The following is a 23,540-nucleotide window of genomic DNA, read 5'->3' as shown; positions in this document are numbered from 1 at the left end:
ATATACTGTTGAGCTATTTATATTTTGTATACATAATTGCACTTATACAGAAAAATGTAGGATGCTCCCCCAACCATCTGAACCATTTTTTTCCACTTTCTAGACATGGTTGCCTGCTGAGAATTCACAACCAAAGATCAAAAGTCAGAGTTTGTTTTGCCCTGACATTGAGGGGGTTTGTCTTCTTTCTCCTAGTCAGTGAAGTAACTGGTGACCCAAAGACAAGTGTGCAATGACTGACTCCCAAAGGGAAAGCTTAAGGCCACAGTGGCCACATTGTGTTTAGCCAGGAGGAGGCTGTGGAGAGCTGGGTATGAGAGTAGGCTCAGGGAACCAGGGTGCCAAGGGATTGCGACCCAGAAGGCATGATGGGAAACACTGAACACCCAGCAGGCACATGGATACCTTGGTCTGTACCACTGTATGTGTAAGATGCTGAGGACCTGGGCAGGGACATCAGGGTCACCCTGCCTGCACCAAACCATCCCTGCCAAAGCAGCTCTTCACTTACAAAGAGAGATTCCTTGGAACCCCCCTTCATCTATAACAGTGGTACAATAAGGGCAGTAAAATCATTCTTATTTTGGGGCAATCCTTTTTTTTTTTTCTCTTACAGATTTATAAAAACAGAAGGAAAAGTGGCTTTCAAGAAATTCACTCAGAGGCTCTGATATAAATATGAAAATATTTGTAAGCGCACATTGAGGGAGATGCCAGTGGAGCTGACTACTGGTTTTTAGAACTATCTTATTCTATAAGTTGCCCCAACTCTTGAGACTGGTCCCCAGGGTTTCTGGAATTTGTAATCTTGCCTTGACGACCAATGCTAATTTGTCCAAGTTTATACATTTGACCCAAATCAAGCCAATTGAGTCCCCGCTCCAACAATTTGCCACTTGGTACTAAGAGACACACCCAGCCCTCCAAGCAATCTCTGGAATTGGGTCACATCCATGAAAAGATCCTAGAAATGGCCCAAGGTCATTCTACTGAGTCTCCCAGATTGTCCTGTGTCTTTCTTGGATGCTCAGAATCACATACCTATTCCTGAGTATCACCAACAGCCTTCCAAGGAAGCCCAAAGATGCAACCGTAGAAAATTCTGACTGCATCCTTGGGGCATTGAGGGTTGGCTCCATAGCTGTCTGCTGCAGGGAAAGCTGGGTTCATGGCTCATGATGGGGTATGGGATGTGGTTATGTGTCCTCCGAAAAGGCTACAAAAGATTTATAGAGGCAGGGGCCACCATGGCATGACAAAAGGTTGGGACAACAAAATACACCCTGGGGCACAATAAAATATTACCCCTCATAGCTTGGTATATTGTTTCTCTACCCTGCTCTTTTCAACAAACCACTGTAAGACTCAGAGAAGCAGAGAAGTGGAATGTGTGCAACACAAGGGGATTGCTCTCTAGGAAAGCCTCGGCCAACCCTCTAACTTCACTTTCTCTTAGAAGACTTAAATGTCACTAGTTTAGAAGGTCACAGAGCCGGGTAACACATGATTAGTTCCCATTGCCTTTGCTGCAGGCACCTCATCTGGGGTGTGGGTGGTAACAGTTGCCTAGGTTACCTCTGGAGCATCTAAATACCACCTTGGATGAGCACTGACTCTTCACAGATGTCTTCAGATTGCTCTGGTGTGACTGGGCTGGGTGAAAAGGCCTGGGGTCTCTGTCTTGATAGTGCGGCTGTCTCCTCTGCTGCCTGGGTCAGATCGCACTCAGTCTGCGCATGGACATGTGGATTGCCTACTGATCTGGCTGTGCTTCCTTTCCCTTCTTCTCTTCTTTCTTTCCTAACCCTATCGCTATCTGACTTGTCCACAACAGGATGTGTCCTGGTTTTTTGTGGTGTCAGAGCCTCAGCCACCTCATCTCACAGTTAGCCAACAGGCTGTGGCAGCCTCGGAGTGCTCCTCCTCACCCCTCATCATGGGGATGCTATGGACATTCCATTTGTAAGTTCGTCCGTGACTCCTCCCTGCCTCATTGCTCCTGGCATGACTGCTCTGCTGTGGCTACAGTGACAGGATGATGGCATACGCAGACTGCCAATCTCTCACAGCCAAGCGACTTCTCCAAAGCGATGTCTGGGGACTTCTGGTCACAGGGAGTTGACACGAAAGAGACCACGCCCCTCCTTCTTGTGTCTTGGCATAGCCTCAATTTCTAGAGCTCAGGAGCTGCCTCCTCCAAACCACACCAAATCACCCTAGTGGGGATGAGTGAGACACATCACTTTGCATATCCCAAAGTGCTCTCACACGCACACAATGTCTTCTTTTTGAGTGCTCAGAAAAGTCCTGATTTTTGACTTTCCCAGATTTAAAGAAGTACAGATATGAAAGCTATGGCCCTGGAGTGCGTGGGAGCTAAGAGGTGGGCCCAAATGTGTGCCACGCCCCAGCCTCCTGATCCTGCTCTCTCCACTCCACTCCCCTGGGGGCCACCTCTGCCTCCAGGTCCCCATACTGCCAGCTGTCTTCTGCAGGGCTTCCCTCAAGATTTGGCCTTCACTTGCTTGCTGTTGGTAAGAGTATTAGTGTTCTATTGCTAGGTAAGATACTACTGCAAACACAGTGGCTTAAAACAGCATCGCTGGTGAACTTGGAATTCTTGGGTCAGAAACCCATGCTTGCTGTGGTTGACGTCCCTACTGCAGGTCTACCAAGGCTGAAATCAAGCTGTTGGCCAGCTGTGTTATCTGGAGCCCAGGGGCCTCTACAAGTCCACTTAGACTGTTAGAATCCAATGACTCTGGGACAGTGTCAGAAACAATAAGAATCCCTCATTTGAGAAATCATTGATTGGTCATGGGTCCCTCTCATCTGACCACATTACTACCGATTTACAGGCTCAGTTATTGTGCCTTGAAAGAAGGACCAGACGCGGGCACAGTGGTGCTGGCAGAACACTGAATTCCTCAAGTCGAGAGAGCTCTTCCTGTCCTAGGTTTTTGCTTTTATAAGGTATCGTTTCATCAGCTCCTTATACCTCCTCATTAGATTTTCTTTATAAAATGATTTCCATTTAATTAATTAATTAATTAATTATTAAATTGTTTGCAGATGGAGAAATGGAAGCTCTAAGAATTGAGGTACCTTTCTTAAGAACCTAGGGCCTTCTTAGGTCAGAACTCAGGGCCGCACACAGGGCCTCTTGGCTCCCCCCTGGAGCACCCCAGGCCTGGCCTGGCCTCCAGCCCAGCACTGCCACTGGCTGCCCAAGGCCCTGTGTCAGCCCCATGATGCAGGAGGATGCCGGTGCGAGCTTGGGCAGAGAGCAGAGCCTACAGGCGTTGGGTCAGCACCAGCACACTCGCTTTGTTCTAAAGAGGAAACACATTGCTGATACCTCCTTTTGGGTGGAAAGCAGGAAGCAGGGAGATCCAGCCAGGCCAGGACTGTGAAGGTGGGGGTAGTGGACTGTGCTCACAGCGCCATGGTGCAGAGCCCTCAGCTGGGGACCTAGAGGATTCTTTTTCTTCTTTTGTGCTCCCCATCAGCACCTCCAGGAGCAGCCTGTCAAAATAAATTGTATATTATGGATTCTGGGGGTTGGGGGACCAGCTGTTACCAAAATGCCTGGGCTAATTTTAAATTGATTCATTATGCATGATTAATTCTCAAAGCCCTGAGAGAGAGAAGTGAACACAGCTCCACCACACAGGTTGCAGCCATGCTGCAAGCATATTATTAGAGCTGCCCTTCTCCGCCTTGCATTGTGTTAACAGCAATTTTAATATCAGGATAGATTTACATTTATGCAAAGACTGAGAAGATGGTACAGTAATCATATATACCCCAAACCCCTTTTCCTCCCCGGTTCACATCTTCCATTAGTATGATACATTTGTCATGCTTAGCAATCTGCTGTCATTAAAGTCCTCATTAAATTCAGATTTCCTTACTTTCCAGCTATTGTCCCTCTTTGTCTGAGCATCGCATCCACGTTCCTCCTTCTCAGAACATGTGCCATCTCCGTGGTCCTGTGTGCTTGGCTCCTCCTGGATATGGCAATGTCTCAAACATTCAATGTTCCTGGTGACCTTGACAATTTTGAGTACTGCTTAGGTATGTTGTAGATCACCCCTCTGCCGGAATCCACAGTGTTTTTCTCACCACTGGACTGGTGGTATGAGCTTGGGGAGGAAAATCAGAGGTCAAGTGTCTTTTCCATCACATTCTACCAGAGGAGCACATTGTTACCATGACGTCACTGCTGATGTCACTTGGATGAGGTAGGGCTTGTCTGATTTACTCATTGAATTAATTTCTATATTCTCTGTCTCTCTGTCTCTCTCTCTCTCCCTCCCTTTCCCTCCCTCTCTCCTTCTCTCTCTCCCTCCCCCTCTTCTCTCCCTCTCTTTCTCTCTCTCCCCTTCTCTTTCTCTCCCTCCCCCTCTCTCCCTCTTTCTCTCCCCCTCTTTTATTCCCTTTCAATACTGTACTCTTCAAAAGAAAACAATTTCTTTCATTAAAGTGTGGGAAGTTAAGGTCTATTTTTCTGGAGTGCAGCATCTATATAAATTATATAGAATTTTCCTATGCAGATGTTTTGTTTCACCTCCATTTAATTATTTAGATACATAAGCATGGATTTGTGACTATTCATTTTGTACTTTGGGTTATAATTCAAGGTTGCTAATTTATTTTGGGAGCTCTTTCAGTTGGTTCCTGGGTCCCTCTGACAGATGTTCATCTGTGCGGTGGTGTGGTGGTGGTGGTGGTGGTGGTGGTGGTGGTGTGTGTGTGTGTGTGTGTTAGTACTTTAGCACTTCCTTACTCATTTACCACATGATGCTTCACTTATCCATTCTATTTCCTGCCCTAGTTCTGGAAACATTTTTCCAAGGAAGTTCTTCTCCTTTATTCAGAATAGTGTTGAAAACCAACATCTGGGTGCCAGGTGCTCTTGCTGCTATGGGGTCTCATTGCTTCCAGGCCTGCTCAGCTGGCAGAGCAAGGAGGTACACGTCCACACCAACCCACATGTGAGCACATGCCTACAACTATTTCTATTGAAGCCTATCAGTGTTAAGCTAAAAATGATTCTTACTGGATCATTCCATATTTCTCCCCTTGCTTCTCTATAACGTTCATTACAACAAAGAGAAGTCACTTAGCTGCTTGACTCCAAGATGCCTATGCCATGGCTTCATAACGCTTAGGCCGCACCCCTGCAGGATGTCACTTAGCCTGTTAGAGAACAGCATTCTGATAGCTTCTGTTGCCTTCATCTTACAGTCTGTCTCCATTTCCAGAGTTGCTTTTTTCCCTATTCAGCCAGTGAAGGTGTTTCATACATTTGTAATCTAGTTAGACTTTTGAACAGCATTCTGTATTCCATGCTAAGAAACCCAGCTTTCTGAATGATTCTTTTAGAAAAATTTACATGCTAAGTTTCATTCTTCCTATTATAAGGTTTCATGGTTTTGAAAAATGCTGTCATTTATGTTTCCTATTACAGCATCATAAAAAGATGTTCCTGCCCCAATCAAGTCCAGTGTTTCAGCTAGTCAATCCTCTTTCTGTTCCAAGTCTCTATTTACTGTAATTCTAGCTTTCTCTTTTCCACAATACTTCACCACAGATCTCAAGATCAGGCTATAAGGTTAATAATACCCCTTATTATTACTCATTGATCAGGACTGCAATCTCCCAAGTGAGTGTGCAGCGAAGGCTAAAGGAAAAGGCAAATGGAATGATTTCGGGCTTCCAGGAGGATCAAAGCCTTTTCCAAGAATCAGAGATTCTCTCATGGCTAAGACCAAGACCTTCTGTGGGTGGCCTGTATTTATTTAGTTATCAGAAGAAGGGATGGGCGAACTCAAGAGGGCAGAACTGCTCATGGACTTCTCCAGGTAAGGCATGAAGCTAAGCCACCCAGAAGTGAGATGTCCGAGACTCCAGTCTTCATCTAGGTGAGGCTGGATCCAGGTGTCCTGGCTGTGATCTGGTCTCATCCTTGGAGGCTTTCCAACTTCACTCATCATGACGGGCCTCAATAGGGATCAGTGACTCAGAGGTTCCCTTGCTATCCACTACCTGTTTCCAGACAAGTAGCCTAGGCTTTGGACAGACTCAAGTCAACATGCAAAGCCCATTGGTTAACTAAAGTCCTGCTCAAGGCTGCTTCCTAAGGGTCTCCATCAGTGATATCTTCTAAACAGAAAGATGTGCTATATTACTCTTTCAGAATGACTACTTTCACTTAGAAATACGCGTTTAAGGTTCTATGTTTCTGTGGTTTGATATCTCATTCCTTTTTGTTGCTGAGTAATATTCTACAGTGTACCCTGTTCTTATCTTCTCAGATTAAAAGACAATCTAGTGTCTTCCAGCTTTTGACAGTTATGAAGTTTAGGAATAAAGTTACTATAAACCTCATTGTACAGATTTTTATGTAGCCCTGAGTTTTCACATCAGTTGAGTAGCTACGTAGGAACATTATTGCTAGCCTCCATGGCAAAACAATGTTTAGCTTTACAAAACATTGGCCAAATGCCTTCCAATATATCTGTGATGCTTTGTAAGTCACCAGCAATGAACAAAAGCTCTTGTTGTCCTGCACCCTGGCCAGCTGTAGTGCTTTCAGATTATTCTTTTGGTTCTGCCATTTGAATAGGGGTGTAGTGTCTCTCATCTTTTTCTTTTTTTGCATTCCCTTGAGTTAGAAAAACCTGGGAAATGAGCAGGGCTGTAGGACTTGCACCCTGGCTCCAAGTGACTGGTCAACCCGGACTGCTAAGGTGGGGGCAGGGGGGGGTTGGCTTGCGCCGAGTCTCCCACGTGTGATGATCTGATTTGGTGGTGATCACTGGCTCAGCCCCCCATTTAGTCTATTTTACCTAGCTTATGTTCTCCTGCTGACACTATTTCTTTCTGTAAGTCATTTTTAAGGAGGCGCTGGTGACTGCACTCAGGGCCTTTGCACTGAGCCATATCCTTAGCCCTTAAAACTTCTTAAATTTTGACACAGGATCTTGCTAAATTGCCCAGACTAGACTCAAACACGTGATGCTCCTGTCCCAGCCTTCCAGAATGCTGTCATTCTTCCTCAAATCTCTGTGTGATTGTCACTGCTGCTGCTCTGAGGTCACATTGGGAAGGTGGGAGGTTGACAATCATCCTAACAAGGGTGGGGTTTCTCCTCTGAGACTTCATGCCCGAATAACCACAGACGAATTACTCCAACCTGGGCTACACAAAATGTGGGCGCTGGGACTGGCTGCATCAACATCGCCTGGAGTTTGTGAGCAATGTGGTCTCAGGCCCTGCCCCAGACCCACTGAGTCCCATTAACAAGATCTTCAGGTGATGGAAGTTTGGCATGTGATGACAGACTCCAGTGGTCAGAGTCTCACTGTTACTGAAGGGAAGTCCCCTATGCTCCTTGGGTCTCTCATTCATATCACACTCATCATAAACTTGGGTCTCTGTTTTCCATGACAGAATTGAAACTCAATGTCACTTTTATTTACTGGACTTTCGCAAGCTCTAGATTTAGATGGTGTAGGATAGGCCCCTTGGGGTGATCCTAACACTCATTCTTTCCATAAAAGGAAACTGAGGTTCAGACAGGGGCAAGGCCTCACTTCATATCCTAGGGTGAGCTTTCAGGGGCCAGGGCTCGGGGCACACCCTCCTGGTTCCTGCATGGGATCCACAACTCCAATCCTGGTATTCTCCAGTCACTGCACAAGCCTGCTCTGTTTTTGTCACTGCTGGAAGCTGACTGCTGTCACACTGCTAGAAAAAAATGTGCCTGAAAGCCACTGGGCTCTGCCAGCTCAGGCTCAGGTCAGACTCCCCCCAAAATGTAGACTTCCCTAGTGGCAGGGTCTTTCTGCCTCAGAGCTCATTTTGAAAACTCACTCTCAGTGAATCTGGAAATTAATGCAATCACAGTGCCAGGTCTATGCTTCCTGATAAAAGAAGCACCATTTGGAGAATGTCTACTTGTTCATCAACTCTCCCTCCTCTAAGGGACAGAATCTACCTGCACAACAGGTAGTAATCAGCTTGTGGAGCTCCCACATGATGGAGGAGAGAACCTAGTTTCAGCATCCTCTCCCCACCGTATCCTCAATTCCCGCCTTCCCAAGGAAGGCTCAGCTGGGTGACCTCCCATCAGAATCCACAGGCTACATCCACTTAGCGCTACCTCCACCCTCATTTGATGTGTATTTCTGGGCCAGTGGCCAGTTCTATTCTGCCCATTTCCTTTCAAATAAAAATTTCCCCCTTCTTTTATTTTCATTCCAACTTCTGCTGCACATGGGGTGCTTTGCTACACCCCCTTCCCTTTTTACCAACTTCACCACAGAGACAGGATGCACGGCCTTCAAGAGGACTTCCTCAAATCTCAACTGCTCAGGACACTGGCAAGAAGCAGGTACTCAGGATTCCAGGATAAACTCAGTCATCTAATTTTGTTGAAAACCAATGCTAGGATCAGAGAGATGAAGACTCACAGATTTATAACATCACATCAAGACCCATAGCTCAGTAGAGACAAGCCAGAATTATCTAGATGGTCCAGACCTGATGTTCTCTACTAAATTATCTACTTTCTATCATCTAATTTATTGATTGATGATTAATTTATTGATTGATTAGTCAGTCATTTGTCTACTCAAATCTCTTTTCCAGTTGTGAGCAGGCAGCAGTGCTCCACCAGCCCCCATGGGATTCAGGAGGTTTATGCTCCTTGGGTAATGGGTCCCCCAATGGAAACTTGAGGAAGGAAAGCTTTTCCTCAATTAACCTCTGCCCCCAGCAGTCACCTTCTCTGACATCAGGGTCAGATGGAAAACTGTCTGTCCAAGAAGACAATGGTGTTCTCTGCATTAAACAGCAAAAAGAGCTTCAGTTTCTCTGTCTTAACAATGAAGTTCCTTGCCTAGAGCAACTCTGAGGAAAGCCTTTGGAAGCCAATCTTTAGAGATCTATTAAAAATGCAATTCTACCCCTTCAGTTCTGGCTTAGTAGGCTTGAAGTGGAACCCACCTGTGCTATTTCTACTGAAAACTTCAGGGATTTCAAAGACCTGGCGTATCTGAAAACCACTGTGATAAGTCCTTTTTGATGCCAGGAAAAACCTGCAAAGGAGAATTAACCAGTGTGAAAGGCAGGGCTCAATCCACACCTCAGCTCTCCAGAGAGCAGGGCCTGGCTTCTGCCATTAGTGCTCCTGGACCACTAGAACCCAGGCCCTAGGGCCCACACCTCTGGAGCCAGTATGCACTAAGTGTTTCCGGGAATAGACACTGTCCAAAACTGCTTTTAATATCACTGTACTGCTAAAGGCACTTGCTTCTGAGAATTAGCTAATGCAAGACTAATGGCTAGAAAAATCTTTGAAGAAAGAACTTGGACTTGGAAAGCTAATGAGGATTTGCATTTTTATGTTTCCCTCCTTTCTTCCTTCCTTCCTTCCTTCCTTCCTTCCTTCCTTCCTTCCTTCCTTCCTTCCTTCCTCCTTCTTCCTTCTTTTTTTCTTAAGATATTCTTTTGTCCTCTCCCTTCTCTTTTTCCCTCTTCCGTCCCCTTCCTTCCTTTTACTTACATATTCAGGAAACATTTTACTTTTGGAAAGAAATGCTCCGTGAGCCATGGCCTGTGATGTGTGAGAGGAGGGGTGTGGGAGGGGAGGATTAGCAGGAGTCTGAGAATTATCTTGCAGCAAGTACAGTTGCAGTCCTCCTAGATGTAGCCTGAAGCATGTCGGGACACTCAGAGGTGCAGGGCCTCTTCTCAGACCCCAAGGACCAGTGAGCATCAGGTCAGAGCATCCCTGGACAAAGGTGGGAGTAGAGTCCATATGAATCCCTCTCACGCTAGCCTATCAAATGTCACTGTGGCACCCCACCTCTCCATCTTGGCTCAGACTTTGCGAGACATATGACAGTTCAATATTAAGCTGAATAGTTTGATTGTTCTGAAAGAATCAGAAATATACAAATAACTTGAAATCATTTTTGCTTAGGTCCTTAGACTGGCATGGTAGCCTGTGGCTTAATCAAAGACTGCATGATGAAGCAATAGCTTTAGGTGTCATCAGGAAGGATTATAAAGGGAGGGGGTGGGTGGGCTGGTTCATCAAGACATTTGGTCAAGAGGAAATCTGTTGAAAAGGCAACTGTTCCCATTTAGAATTTCTGAGTGACAGAGAGTGTGGCAGACTTCCTTAGGAAGGGCTGAGAGCTGCTGTCCCAGTGACCTGTCTGCCTGTTCTTTGGTGGTGGAGCTCAATGCTCGAGGATAGGCGGGGTTTGCTATTTTAGTCAAACATTTTACCAAAACTGGTGAAATAAGAGTGTTCAAAGAAAATGAGTCTTTTTTTTTTTTCTACGAAAATTAAGCTTGGTTCTTCAGAAAGGCTTTTTCTGTAAATGGAAGTCACTAAAAATAACCACAATTGAATTAGGTGTAGGCGAGATTACTTCTAAAGATTGGAAAGAGTTGTATACATCTAAAAATACCCAGGGGGCCAGTGAGATAGCTAAGTGGACCAATGCTTGCTTTGCAAGCTCAGGGACCAGGGTTTGATCCCTGGTCCCATATGCCGTGCTAATCCCACCTTTGGGGACACTGAGCTGGCCAATGAGTCTGGTCATGGTGTGCACCCTGTAATCCTAGTGCTGGGGAGGCTGAAAACAGGAGGATCACTATGCTTCCAAGCTGTGTCGTTAGACTCTGTACCAAATCATTTTTAAAAAAAGAAAAGAAAAAAATACTTAGGGAAGGTGAGATAGCTCAGTGGAATAGGCACCTGCTTAGGCAAGCTCAGGGACTGGAGTTTGATGCCCAGCACTACATGCCACACTGGATGCACCCCTGGGTGCACTGAGAGGGCAGAGACTGGGCATGGTGGCTCATGCCTGTAATTCCAAGCACTGGGGAGGCTGAAACAGGAAGATCACTATGAGTCAGAGCTGTGTAGTGAGACCCTATACCAAAACATTAAAAAAAAACAAAACAAAACAAAACAAACCAAGACCCTTCTTAAGTTCTCACTTATTTTAAGTAAACTTATATTGGGAATTACAGACAATGTGTTTGAGATGAGGCAAACACAGGATTTATTCTCAAAGGAAAGCTCTTGATACTTCATTATAGGTGAACGAAGTTATTGGAGAGTGAATGACACAGGTTTTTAAGTTCAAGTAAAATGTTTCATATAATTGTGATTTAAAAACTGCAAAAATCATGATGGGTTACTTATGGCTCATAAAGGGGATTAGAGTTTTCCAAAAGCAATACTAGAGATGCTGGAAGGATGATTCTGTACCGTCAGACCCCTCAGACTGGGTAGCATGGTGGGGGTTTGGTGAGAATCAGAGCTAAAAGGTAAGAAGTGAGAGAGTGTAACCTGGGTGTGTGGTAAAAGTTGTGAATAAAGAAGATGGAAACAGGGGCCAGAGAGATGGCTCAGTAGTATAAGCGCTTCGATCGGAAGAGCACACGTCTGAACTCCAGTCACGCCGCAACAAAAAAAAAAAAAAAAGGAAACAGAAGAAGACATGTGAGAGAGAATTTTGGGAGACAAATGGGCAGGCTGAGATGATCTCTGGGAAGCACAGAGATGCCTATAGTTCACGTTGGGCGACAATTGAAACCTAAAGAAGATAGGAATTGGCACCTATTGTGAACGATGCCTCAAATTAACTTTCCCTTCTCATCTATTCTCCCAGGATCAAGGTGCTTTTTAAGATCTCCATAGATGTGTCCAGTCCTTGAAGTCCCACCCCCAGACAGGTGTGATCCGTCAAAATGAAGCCATATTCCCACTCTGTTAGAGCTTTTTACATGTGCAGGACTGATCTTACTGCCTTGAGTATTAGAGTTACTTTTTGCTTACCTCCTACTATTACATGAAGACATCTGGTGCCAAAGTGAGCACCTTCTTCAACTTTGTGTCTTTAATTCAAGACACAGTGTCCAGCACAGATGGATCCCTAAATCTGTGCCAGGAACTAATGAGAAGTAGCACCTCCAAGGTCCTTGTTTAAATTATTATATTTGTTTCTCCATCTGCCCTATATATTGCCATGGGTGGGTGTCCTGTTAAGAGTATTTTTGTCATCAAAAAGTTTTAAATTCTACCCTACCCACCTCTAGAAAAAATATGATAAAATGCATACAAACCTGAGATGATAATAAAGTCATTGAGTATACATGGAACATTTATTGAGATAAAAAGCAAAGGCAAATTTATCAGTATAAGATTACTGTAATTTAGCATTGAATTTCTTTATGAGATTCATGAATCTCGAGTGCTAAAGAGGAAATTATGTAAGTTATATACTGTGCTTTTGAAAATCATGCTTCACAAAACAGTACCCTAGGACACTGAGGAATGGATGAGAAGAAGGTAGGCCTTATTCTCAAATTAACTAAGATGTTCTTATTATAAAACACCACAAGGTTTAAAAGCTTTGCAAGGTCATCCTGCTTCTCTACTGGGTGGGTACTGCAAACTCTTCTCTTGCTTTATCTCGAACCTTCTAGTGCGGTGCTCTACAGATCACGGTTTAGGGAAAATAAGCTTTGTTTAGATAGGAACATTACAATTCCAGGAAAGGAAAATTTTTTTAAAGATGGCAAAAATTAGAATTAAAACAAAAAATGTGACACAGAACTTCACTTAACAAACTAATATGAATTTCATAGTATTTGTTGCAATACATAATGTTGTCTTTGAACCAGTTATTCATATTACCAGATATATGCACATAAAATTAAGAAAGAAAAAAAGAGATGTATAAGAAATTAAGAAGAGGGAAACGTATAAACAATTGAAGAAAGGAGATGAAACAAATTAAAACATGAACTGCTTCTTTCCATAGGTCAGCAGAAATGGACAGTACAGTCCTCCAAACTATCCTGCTTACATACATAATCTCTTCCCCCCACTCCCTCTCCTTTCCTCCTCAATAAATAACTTTCCTTTTGATTAAGTTCATTTCATTTTTCCAACATCTATTGTGCCCCTCAGATTCCATCTTTCTCTTTTCAGGTTCACATACTCAGAGGACAATACGATGTTTGCACATGCAGGTCTGATTTATTTTACTAAAGATTATATTCTCTTGTTGCATCTATTTACCAACAAAAGACTCAAATTTGTCCTGCTTTATGGCTGAATAATACTCCATTGTGTAAAATACTACATCTGCTTCATCCATTCTTCAACTGATGGGCATCTGGGTTGTTTCCAGGATTTATCTATGACAAATTGCGCTGCTATAAATATGGGTGCACATATATTGCTATGGTATAAGATTTTCAGTTCTTCTGGAAAAATACCCAGGAGGGCAATAGCTGGGTTGAATGGGACCTCCAATCTTAGCTTTTGAAGGACTCTCCACACTGATTTCCATAGTGGTTGTACCAGTCTGCACTCCCATCAACAGTGCAGAAGGGATCCTTTTTCTCCACAGCCCCTCCAGCATTTGTTATTGGCTGAGTTCTTGATGTTAGCCATTCTTTCTTGGGTGAGATAGAATCTCAATGTTGTTTTAACTTCTATTTCTTGAATGACCAATGAAGTTGAACATTTTTTCATATATTTACTTGCCATTTATATTTCTTCCTCTGAGAAGCATGTATTCATCTAGATGTGTATTTCTGGATTGGGTGTTTGAATTTGGGGACCTGATTTTCAAAAATTCTTTATGTTTAAGATAGAAGGCCTTCGTCAGAGGGACAGTTGGGTATAAATTTTTCCTAGTTTGTGGGTTTTCCTTTATTATGTTGGAGATTTTCTTTGAAATGCAGAAACTTTTCAAATACTGAGATCTCAGTTGTTGGTTCTTTGAAATATTTCCCATGCAGTTTAGTTTTTGTTCATGAACTCTCTACCCCTATGGCTTTAAGATTTATACCTATATTTTTCTCCAGAAGATTTAGTGTTTCTGTTTTAATATTTAAATCTTTGATCCATTTTGACTGTAGCTCTGTGCATGGTGATAGACATGGGTCTAGTTTTAGCCTTCGGCATGTGGAAAGCCAATTTTTCCAACACCATTTATTAAAGAGGCTATACTTCTTTCTATGAGCATGCTTGACTCCTGTTTCAAAGACAAGCTGGCTGAATGTGTTTGCAGTTGTGTCTACATCTTCTAATATGTTCCACTGATCCTCAGGTCTGTCTCTATTCCAGTACCATGCTGATTTTATCATAGTAGCTTTACAGTATAATTTCAGGTCAGGGATTGTGATACCTCCTACATTTACTTTGTATCCCAGGATTGCTTTTGATATTCTAGGTCTCTTCTGGTTCTAAATGAATTTGAGGAAATTTTTCTCTAGCTCTGTGAGGTATACTAATGGTATTTTAATTGGGATTGCATTGAATCTGGGTAACTATTTTGGGAGTATGGCCATTTTCACTATGTTGAATCTTCCCATCCAGGAGCATGGAATATTTTTCAATTTTCTCAAATACTCTTGAATATCTTTTTTCAGGTATCATAATTTTCACTGAATAAATCTTTTACACCCTTTGTGAAATTAATTTCTAAGTATTTCATTTATTTGGATATTATTGTGAAAGATGTGGTTTCCTTAATTTTTCCCTCAATGTGTTCACTCTTTGTGCACAAAAATTCTACTGATTTGGGAGAGTTGACTTTGCATCCTGCTATGTTGCTGAATTTGGTGATTTAATCTACAAGACTCTTGGTGGAGTTTCTGGGTTCCTCTATATGGAGTATCATGTCATCTGCAAATGATGATAATTTCACTTCTTTTCCAATCCTTATTCCTTTTATTTCTCTATTTTGTCGAACTGCTTTGTCTAATTTTTCCAGAACTATATTGAATAGGAGTGGAGATAGTGGATATCCTTGTCTTGTTCCTAATTTAAAAGTGAAGCCCTTCAGTTTTCGCCCTTTTAGTATTATATTATCTGTTGGTTTCTCATAGATGGATTTTATCAGGTTGAAATATAGACCATCTATTCCAATTTTCCACAGGATTTTTATCATGAATGAGTGTTGGACTTTGCCACAAGCATTTTCTACATCCACTGAGATGATCATGTGGTTTTTATTCTTGGTTCTATTGATGTGATGTATTACATTTATGTATTTGAATATGTTGAACCATCCCTGCCTTCCTGGAATGAATCTCACTTGGCCATGATATATAATCTTTTTGATGGTTTGATGCGTTCTGTTTGCTAGTATTTCATTGAAGATTTTTACATCATTGGAGAGATTGTCCTGTAGTTCTCGTTTTTAGTTGGATCTTTCTCTGGTTTTGGAATCAGAGTAATATTTGCCTCCAGGGATGAGTTTGGGAGAATTGCTTCCCTTTCAACTTCATTGAAGAGTGTGAGAAAAGTTGGCATTAAATCTTCTCTAAATTTCTTGTAGAATTTTGCTGTGAATCCATCAGGTCCTGGGATTTTCTTTGTTGGTAGTTTTTTATATACATATATCTTCTTGACACATCTTTGGCATTTTGTATGTATTTAGGAAATTGTCTTTTTCTTCTGTGTTTTCCATCCTGTGAGAGTAAAGATTTTGAAAGTAGGCATTGATGATCTTCTGAATTTCTCTAGGGTCTGTATTGATTTCATCCTTTATTGCATGAATTTGGCTTTCTTTCTTTCTCTTTTTAATTATTTTGGCTAGGGATTTATCAATTTTATGTGTTCTTTCAAAGAACCAATTCTTTGATTAATTTATTCTTTGTATTGCTCTCTTGTCTCTAATACATTAATTTCTCTGCTAATCTTCATGATTTTCTGCCTTCTTTGGGCTTTGGACTTGACCAGCTCTGCTTTTTCTAGGAGCTTGAGGTGCAGAGTAAAGTTGTTTATTTGGGCTTCTTCTGTGTTCCTAATGTGTGAATTTACTGCTATAATTTTCCTCATAAGACCACTTTCATTGTATCTCACAGGTTTTGTTAAGTTGTATCTGCATTTTCATTTGGTTGTAAATATTTTTAATTTCTTCTTAATTTTATCTGTTGTTTGGAAGGTTGTTATTTAATTTCTGTGTGTTTATGTAGTTTATTTTGTCAATAATTTCCACACTATCTGTAATCAGATAGCATGTATGGGATAATTTCAGTTCCTTTGCATTTACTTAAGAGTGCTCTGTGTGCTAGTATATGGTTTATTTTGGAAGATGTCTCATGTACAGCTGAGAAGAGTATGTATTCTTTTGTTGCTCAGTGAAACACTCTGTAAACGTCTACTAAGTCAATTTCTTCACAAATTTGGTTTAGTTATGTTATTTCTTTGCTAATTTTTTTGCCTAATTGATCTATCTCTTTGTGACAGTGGCATGTGGAAGTCCTCCGTTTTTATTGTATCATTGCTCATTTGATTTTTCATTCTTGTTAAAATTTGTCTAATATAGGAGGGTGCTCCTACATTGGTTGCATATATATTTATAATTGATATCTGTTCCTCTTGCATTTTTCCCTTAACAAGTATGTAGTGACTTTCTTTATATCTTTGGATGACTTTTGGTTTGAAGTTGATACTGTCAGCAACCAGGATAGGTACCCCTGCTTTTCTTCTTATTTCTTGTGGCATGCAGGATTATTTCCCACTCTTTCACTTTTAGTCTGTGAATTTCCTTTTGATTTAAATGTGTTTCTTCTATGCAGCATATTGTTGGATTTTGTTTTTTAATCCACTCTGCTAGTCTGGTTCTTGTGATTGGTGAATTGAGGCCATTTACATTAATGGTTATAACTGATACACATTGACTTATCATTGTCATGTTATCTTCCTTTTATAGGTTCTGTACTTTTTCCCTCTTTTCAATTACTTGCTCTATTTGACTGCTCTTTTCTGTTGTTCTTGAAGGTGTAATCACTTCTATCTCTTTCTAGAATATCTGTCAGTAGTCTTTTTAGGGTGTGTTAGGTGGTCATGAATTTCTTCAATTGTACTTTGTCATGGAAGGAACTTATTTTACCATCGAATTTGATAGATAGTTTTGCAGGGTACATAAATTTGGGTTGAAAGCTATTTTCTTTCAGGACCTGAAACATTTCATCCCACGCTCTTCTTGATTTGATGGTTTGTGTTGAGAAATCTGTCATGATTCCAATGGGCTTTACATTGTAGATGATCTGTTTCTTTTCTTTAGAAGCTTAATAGTCTGTTCTTCAGCTGAATTTCTGAGATATTGATTATCATATATCTAGGTGTAGATTTATTGTGATTATGGCTGTGTGGAGTTCTATATGCCTCCCTTATCTGTATGTCAGGTTCTTTTCTCATATTTGGAAAATTTTATGCTAGTATTTCTGCATATAGTCTTTTTATGTCATTTGTTATGTTTCCTGCTGCTTCATTGATACCTATCATTCTATGTTATTTTTCTTTACATCATCTTATAGCTGCTGAACTGTTATTTCCTGGTTCCTTATTAATTTTAAGAGATCTCTTATTTTGCATTCATTAGCTGTAACAGTGTCTTTGATGTCTGAAATTCTATCTTCAATTTCTTTCAAGAGGTTTTGCCAGCTTTCAAAGGAGTTCTTAATATCCTAGATATCTGTTTGAATCTGTTTCATGCACTCTAAGTCTTTCTTGTATTGTTCATTCAGTGTTTCCATCATTTTTCTATACTCTATTTTTCTATCTGTCTTCTTTAGTTGTACTTAGTAATTCTTTCACAATTGTTGTCCTTTCTTTTTGGACCTGAGAGATTTTTTCTTTTTTTTTTTTGTTCTGAGAGATTTCTTCTTATCTTATTTCTTCTGTAGCCTAATGGACTTGTTTCTTTACTTCAGTTGCTATCATTTCAGAGATATCAGGTGTGACTTCCATGTTCTTGTATGTCTTTGTGTCCTATTCTCCTTGTTCTTGGTGGGCTAGAGGATTTAGATTGCATTTTTTTTTGCTCCTGCATTGTGGCATTTTTGAAGCTCCCAGTAATTACTTAGACAGAGCCCCAAAGGCTTCCCAGAGTCTGCCAAAGTTCTTAAATGGTGCCAAGAAAACTCCTCCCCTGCTTGCACTGGGTCCAGAAATTGCACCTCTCTTGTGTCTCCCAGGGCACTTAAAGTCCTCCTAAATTCTCAAAAGTTTGGACTGGCACCAGCAGAAGCTCCACACCTGCACACTGGGGGCGAACGAAGGTCTGAGCTTTCCTTCAGGCTTCCCGGAGTCTGCCAAAGTTTTTAAATGGTACCAGGAAAGCCAACAAATACTCTTAAGAGGAAAACCTTTGAGGACTTTTGCCAATGAATCTTCACAAAAGATACAGGTTATAGATGTATTCATTGAGAGTGAGGGAAAAAAGAATCCCAGAGCACATCTGTTTTTTTCAGGAGGACAAATTGGTGTTTGGTATATACAGTGTGGTGAAATGCTTTTCTTTTCCTTCTGTGTATTTATTCTTTTCTACTTCATTTTGAGGTATAATTTACATACAAAGAATTTCCTCTCTTTAGCATTCATTTGTGCCCATGTTGACAAATATGTGTACCTGTGTAAGCACCATTTTAGCTACGTCATAAAGCAGTTTCATCTATCCCTAAATTCCCTCATGTTCTCTGTAGCAAACCCTTCCCCACCTCTTGCCCCCAGCAACTGCTGATATTACTGCTGTTATATTAGCCAGCTTCCTGTTGTTGCAACAAAATACTTGAAATAAATCAATTTAAGAGAGGTGACATTTGTTTGGGCTCAGTGTCAAGGTTTTCATCCATCACCATTTGTCCCTGTAATGCTGAGCCTGTGGCAAGGCTGAAGGTCATGGTGAGGAAAGAGGGGCAGAACAAAGCTGTTCACCACATGGCAACCATGACCAGAAAGAAAGGCAGAAGTGAAGGGTCCAGAGTCTACCATCTGATCCTCATTTCTTTCTGTAAAATCCCATCTCCTAAAGATTTTGCATTACTTGTCACTTGTGCCACAGGTTGGTGACCAAGTCCTAAGACTTTGCGAGATATTTAAGATCTAAAGTTTTATACCTGTCCCTGTGATTTTCCTTTCTAGAATAGTCTATCAAGACATGATATAGTATTATAGTACTCTGTAAACTCAGATCTCTGGTGAGGCAGGAAAAGGTGGATTTGCAGACTTCTTGCTTTGTTGTCACATTGTCATGAGGGTGGGAGAAATGCTCTTTCTAGGATTCTCATCTTATGTAGAAGCTGAAGCATACAAATTAATTTAAATATGTGGAATTGAGCCCCAGATTGCTGCATAGAATGAATGGTTGTCCTCCCCTATAGAGACAGAACAAGTGAGGTCCACCAGAAGATTGTTTGTTCAGTCACACTGAACCTCGCTTTGAGCCAGAATCAAGGTGCTGGAGACTGAAAAGAATCGGGGAGGCTGCTTGTTCCCAAGGAGTGTGCAATTCCAGTGGAGACAGAGCCAAGGTGCTGAAAGTCCCCGCAGGGCTGCACAAATGTGGAGAGCTGTGAAAAATGTTGCCCTGTTGGTGGGGAGGTGGGGTGAAGTACCCATCTACAGAAATTGATGCCTGAGGCCCATGTGAACTGGTGGGTGTGTGGGGAGGACATTTGTGGAGTTAAGATATTGGGCATGGTATAAAACGGGGGTGCAGAGAGATGATCCTAGCATCAACTGTGGGTCATGGACTGCACAGCAGGCCAGCTGTTTGGTGTCTGGAGCCAGCCTGCAACTTAGCTCCTGGCTGATCATAGACAATGCATGTAACTTCTCGCCTCCTCAGTCTTCTCATCTATGAAATAAAGACATGATAATGCCTACCTCTCCTACCTATGAAGGTAAAGAATGTTGTTGTGTGGAAAGCACCTAGCACGGGGATCAGCTGTGATACAAGAGGCTGAGAAGGGAGAATCTTGACAGCCTTGGCAATGTGCTGAACAAGGTTCTGGAGGAGATTGGAAGCCCCTTGAAAGTAGTAAGCGGGAGACTGATGTGACAGATTGACCTCAGGAAGATAACTCTGTAAAGTAATTGAGAACTGAGGGGCAAGGAAATTAGAGACAAGAAAAAAAGAAGGCCTGAATCAAGGTTAGGGCAGAGTGTCTTTGTGCTGTTACACAGAATAGTAACTGAAAAAGGAAAATAATTTTATTTCTTACAGTCTTGGAAGCTGGAGAGCAAGGCATGATCTGACTCTGCATTTGGCGAGGGCTGCCGTCTGCTTCCAAGGTGCTGCCTTTTGCTGTATCCTGCGACTGGACAAGTGCTGTGTCTTTGCACTTCAGAAGGGGCAGAGAGGCAAAAGGTGCCTAAGCTGTTATCTTCAGCCTTCTTATAAGATCTCTCATCCTGTTCACTATATAACCCTGCCCTCACTATATAACCACCATCTAAAGCCCTCTTCCCATGTTCCACTGATTACATTTCAATATTTGAATTTGGGGGGACACAGTCAGATCACAACATGGGAGCTAGAAAAAGCAGTGGATAAACTGGGCTGCATTCAAGAGTCAGAATGGACATACTTGGTAGGTGACTTCAGTGGAATAGGGAGGGGCAAAGGGCAGCCAGTGACAAGGACCAACTCCCTGTCCAGTGAGGATGCTAAGTAGTTCAAGATGGTGTAGAAATGCTGTCTACTGTCCTCCATAGGAACCCTGACCTCTGAATGTCTGCATTCTCCTGGTCTTGTGTAGTACTGAGGAAAAGAATGTGTTCCAAAAATACCTGTTTCAGGAGGACTGGCTTCTCCCCCAGAGGAAAAGTCATCAAGATTTATCAGTGGGGACCTTTGAGGATCTGGCTGGATTCTTATCCAGCTGCTTTTAAATTTTCAGCACATCAAAAAATTAAAGTGTATTCCAAGGCCGGCAAGATAGCTCAGGGGTCTAAAGCTCCTGCTTAGGCAAGCTTAGTCCAACACAGGGGACCACAGTTTGATCCCCCACTACCACATGCCATGCCAGCCCCACTCTCAGGATGGGCTAAACTGGCAAAAATAAATAAATAAAAAAATATGCCCAAAAGGGATCCAAGGAAGTGTAGAAATACTAAACAGGTCCACTTCTATGAAAAATACCAACTCATAGTCACCAAAATGTAGTAATTTTCTGTAACTTGCATCTCAGCTGTGACCGCAAGACAACCTCCTACTTCATGCTGTGGAAAATACTTTCAATGCTGGGGAAACCAGCAAGAACATCGTGTCTTTTTAAGGTTGAGAGAAGGATATTGTCTTTCTCTCTCCCCTTGAGCTTAGTCAAAGAGGCCCCTGAGGCACACAAGGCATTCTGTTCTCTCCCTCTCCCTCCTTCTCCCTCCAGCCTCCATCATTCCCAACCACTAGCATCTCCAGTCAAATATTTCAGCTGGAAAATTGGTATGATTTTATGGTCAGAAAGGGCCCATTTTCCCCTGGTGAAAAGTCACACATGCTCATTCAATTCATAAGGAGAGATTACAGATGTTTTGCCCTACAAAGGGCCTTTTTGGCTTATAGTAGCAGGAAGGAGAAAATTCCTTCTCTTCAAAATGCATTGTGCATAGAGGGGGATCAGGTTCAGCTCTTTCAGGATGACATTTCTTCTCTGTGCATCTTGTGTTCAGCTGGGAACAACCTGGGTAGAAGCAGGGCGGAGGTTGGGGGAAGGTGCCACATGAATTGAAAATATCACTTTGTGTGGTTTGCCCTGGATTTTCACTGCAAGTTCCAGGGGCTCCTGACGGCTGATTTTGTAAGTTTACTTTGTGTGAGGCCTCTGTCAAGTGCTCCAGGAGAGCAGGGGGCATGAGCTATAGGCATCATCAAGGAGTCCCTGAAATGCCAGGAGTGGGCTCAGATCTAAATGAGTGTCAAAGGTGGCAGGAGTAAAACATGGTCTGCCTGGAGAAGAGTAGAAGGGAAGGGATACACGTGGCCAACTGGGACCATCAGGGAGGGGCAAAGAGAACTCAGCTGGAGGACCAAGAATGTGTTAGAGATTGGCTTCGTCCTACAATACAGCATCCATCCTCATCATATTCCTGCAAAGTGGATGCCATTCCCGAGCTTTCCAGTTAGAAGAGAGAAGATTCCAAGAAGGTAATGTACACAAGATGTAATGTGTACAAGTTCAGAGAAAAAACTAAGCCCGTCTTTTCCAAAGCTACTGCGATTGTTGGCTGAATGATGATCACCCAAAGAGGTTCATGTCTTCTTCCCTGGCATCTGCATGAGAAGTTGTATGCCAAAGGGGAGCTGTGGTTATAGATGGAATTAAATTGGCCTATGAGCAGACTTGGAGGTGGGCGTGTGATCCCAGGTCAGTCAAAGGGGTTCAGTGTATACTAAAGGGTCCTTATAAAGGGAAAAGGAAGCAGAAGAGGAAAAATAGAGAGAATGCAACTTGAGGAATCCTGGTACTGTGCTTGTGTGCTTTGAAGACAGAGGAAGGGGCCACTGGCAAGCAACAGGGAGGCTGCATCCGGAAGCTAGAACAGGAAGGCACAGATTCTTCCTGGAGCACATGGAATGAAGGGAGCTTGCCAATGTCTTGGGGTATTTTTCAATTTTTATTAGTATATGTTTGCGATCATACTGCTTAGATTCCTCTTAGGGTGTAAGTTGATATACTCAACATATCTCAATTCTCTTTATTTCCCCCTACCCATCTATGGATCCACTTGAAATCTACCTCTTAATTTTCTATTGACTACCCTTTATTTTTAAAGTTATCCATACTTTGGGTTTGTCATATAAAAGAAGTTATGAAATATTTAAGCTTGTGTGTCTGATTTATTTCACTTAACATTATTGTCTTAAGGTGCATCCATTTCCCTATAAATGACTCATATGTATCCTTCTTTTTGGAAGAGTAGTACTCCACTGCACATAAATGCTACATTTTCTTTACCCTTTGATCTGTTGATGCGTACATAGCTTGATTCCAAGATTTGGCTCTTATGAGCAGTGCTACGGTAAACATGGGCGTGCATGGGCTACAAGGGTAAAATGGCGTAAGTCTTTTGGGAAGATACCAAGAAGGGGAAAGCTGAGTTAAATGAAATTTCTAGATTTAGATTTCTGAGACATCTTCATCCTTATTTACATATTGATTACACCAGAGTACATTCCCGCCAACAAGGAAAAGCCTGCGTTTCTTCCCACAGCCTCCCCAACTTTTGTTATTATTCTTGTGGTTATTATTATTATCATCCATGAGAGTCATTCTGTCTAACATAAGATGGAATCTAAATGGTTTAATTTGCTATTCTAAGACATCCAGAGATTTTTTTGTGTGTGTGTGTGTATGTGGAACTGGGGATTGAACTCAGGCCTTTGCTCTTGCCAGGGAAATGCTTATTCTACTGAGCCATCTCCCTGGCCCCTATGTCTAGAGACGTTAATCTTTTTTTTTTTTTTTTGCACATTTATTGGCCATTTGTGCTTCTGCTGAGAAAGGTCTATTAATTTCAGTTGTCCATGTTTTTATTTTTTATTCTGAAGGATCTGTTTTATGAGCTTTTGAAATTCTGTATATGAAATCTGCGTCAGAGGAGTAGCTGGAATTTTTTTTTCTCATTTTGTGGGTTATCTCTTCATCTCTTTCTTTCTTTCTTTCTTTCTTTCTTTCTTTCTTTCTTTCTTTCTTTCTTT

The sequence above is a fragment of the Octodon degus genome, unplaced genomic scaffold (assembly GCF_000260255.1).
Source record: "Octodon degus isolate 3935 unplaced genomic scaffold, OctDeg1.0 scaffold00010, whole genome shotgun sequence".
NCBI classification, from domain to species: domain Eukaryota; kingdom Metazoa; phylum Chordata; class Mammalia; order Rodentia; family Octodontidae; genus Octodon; species Octodon degus.
The sequence above is the reverse complement of the archived record's forward strand: the minus strand, read 5'-3'. Positions refer to the sequence as shown.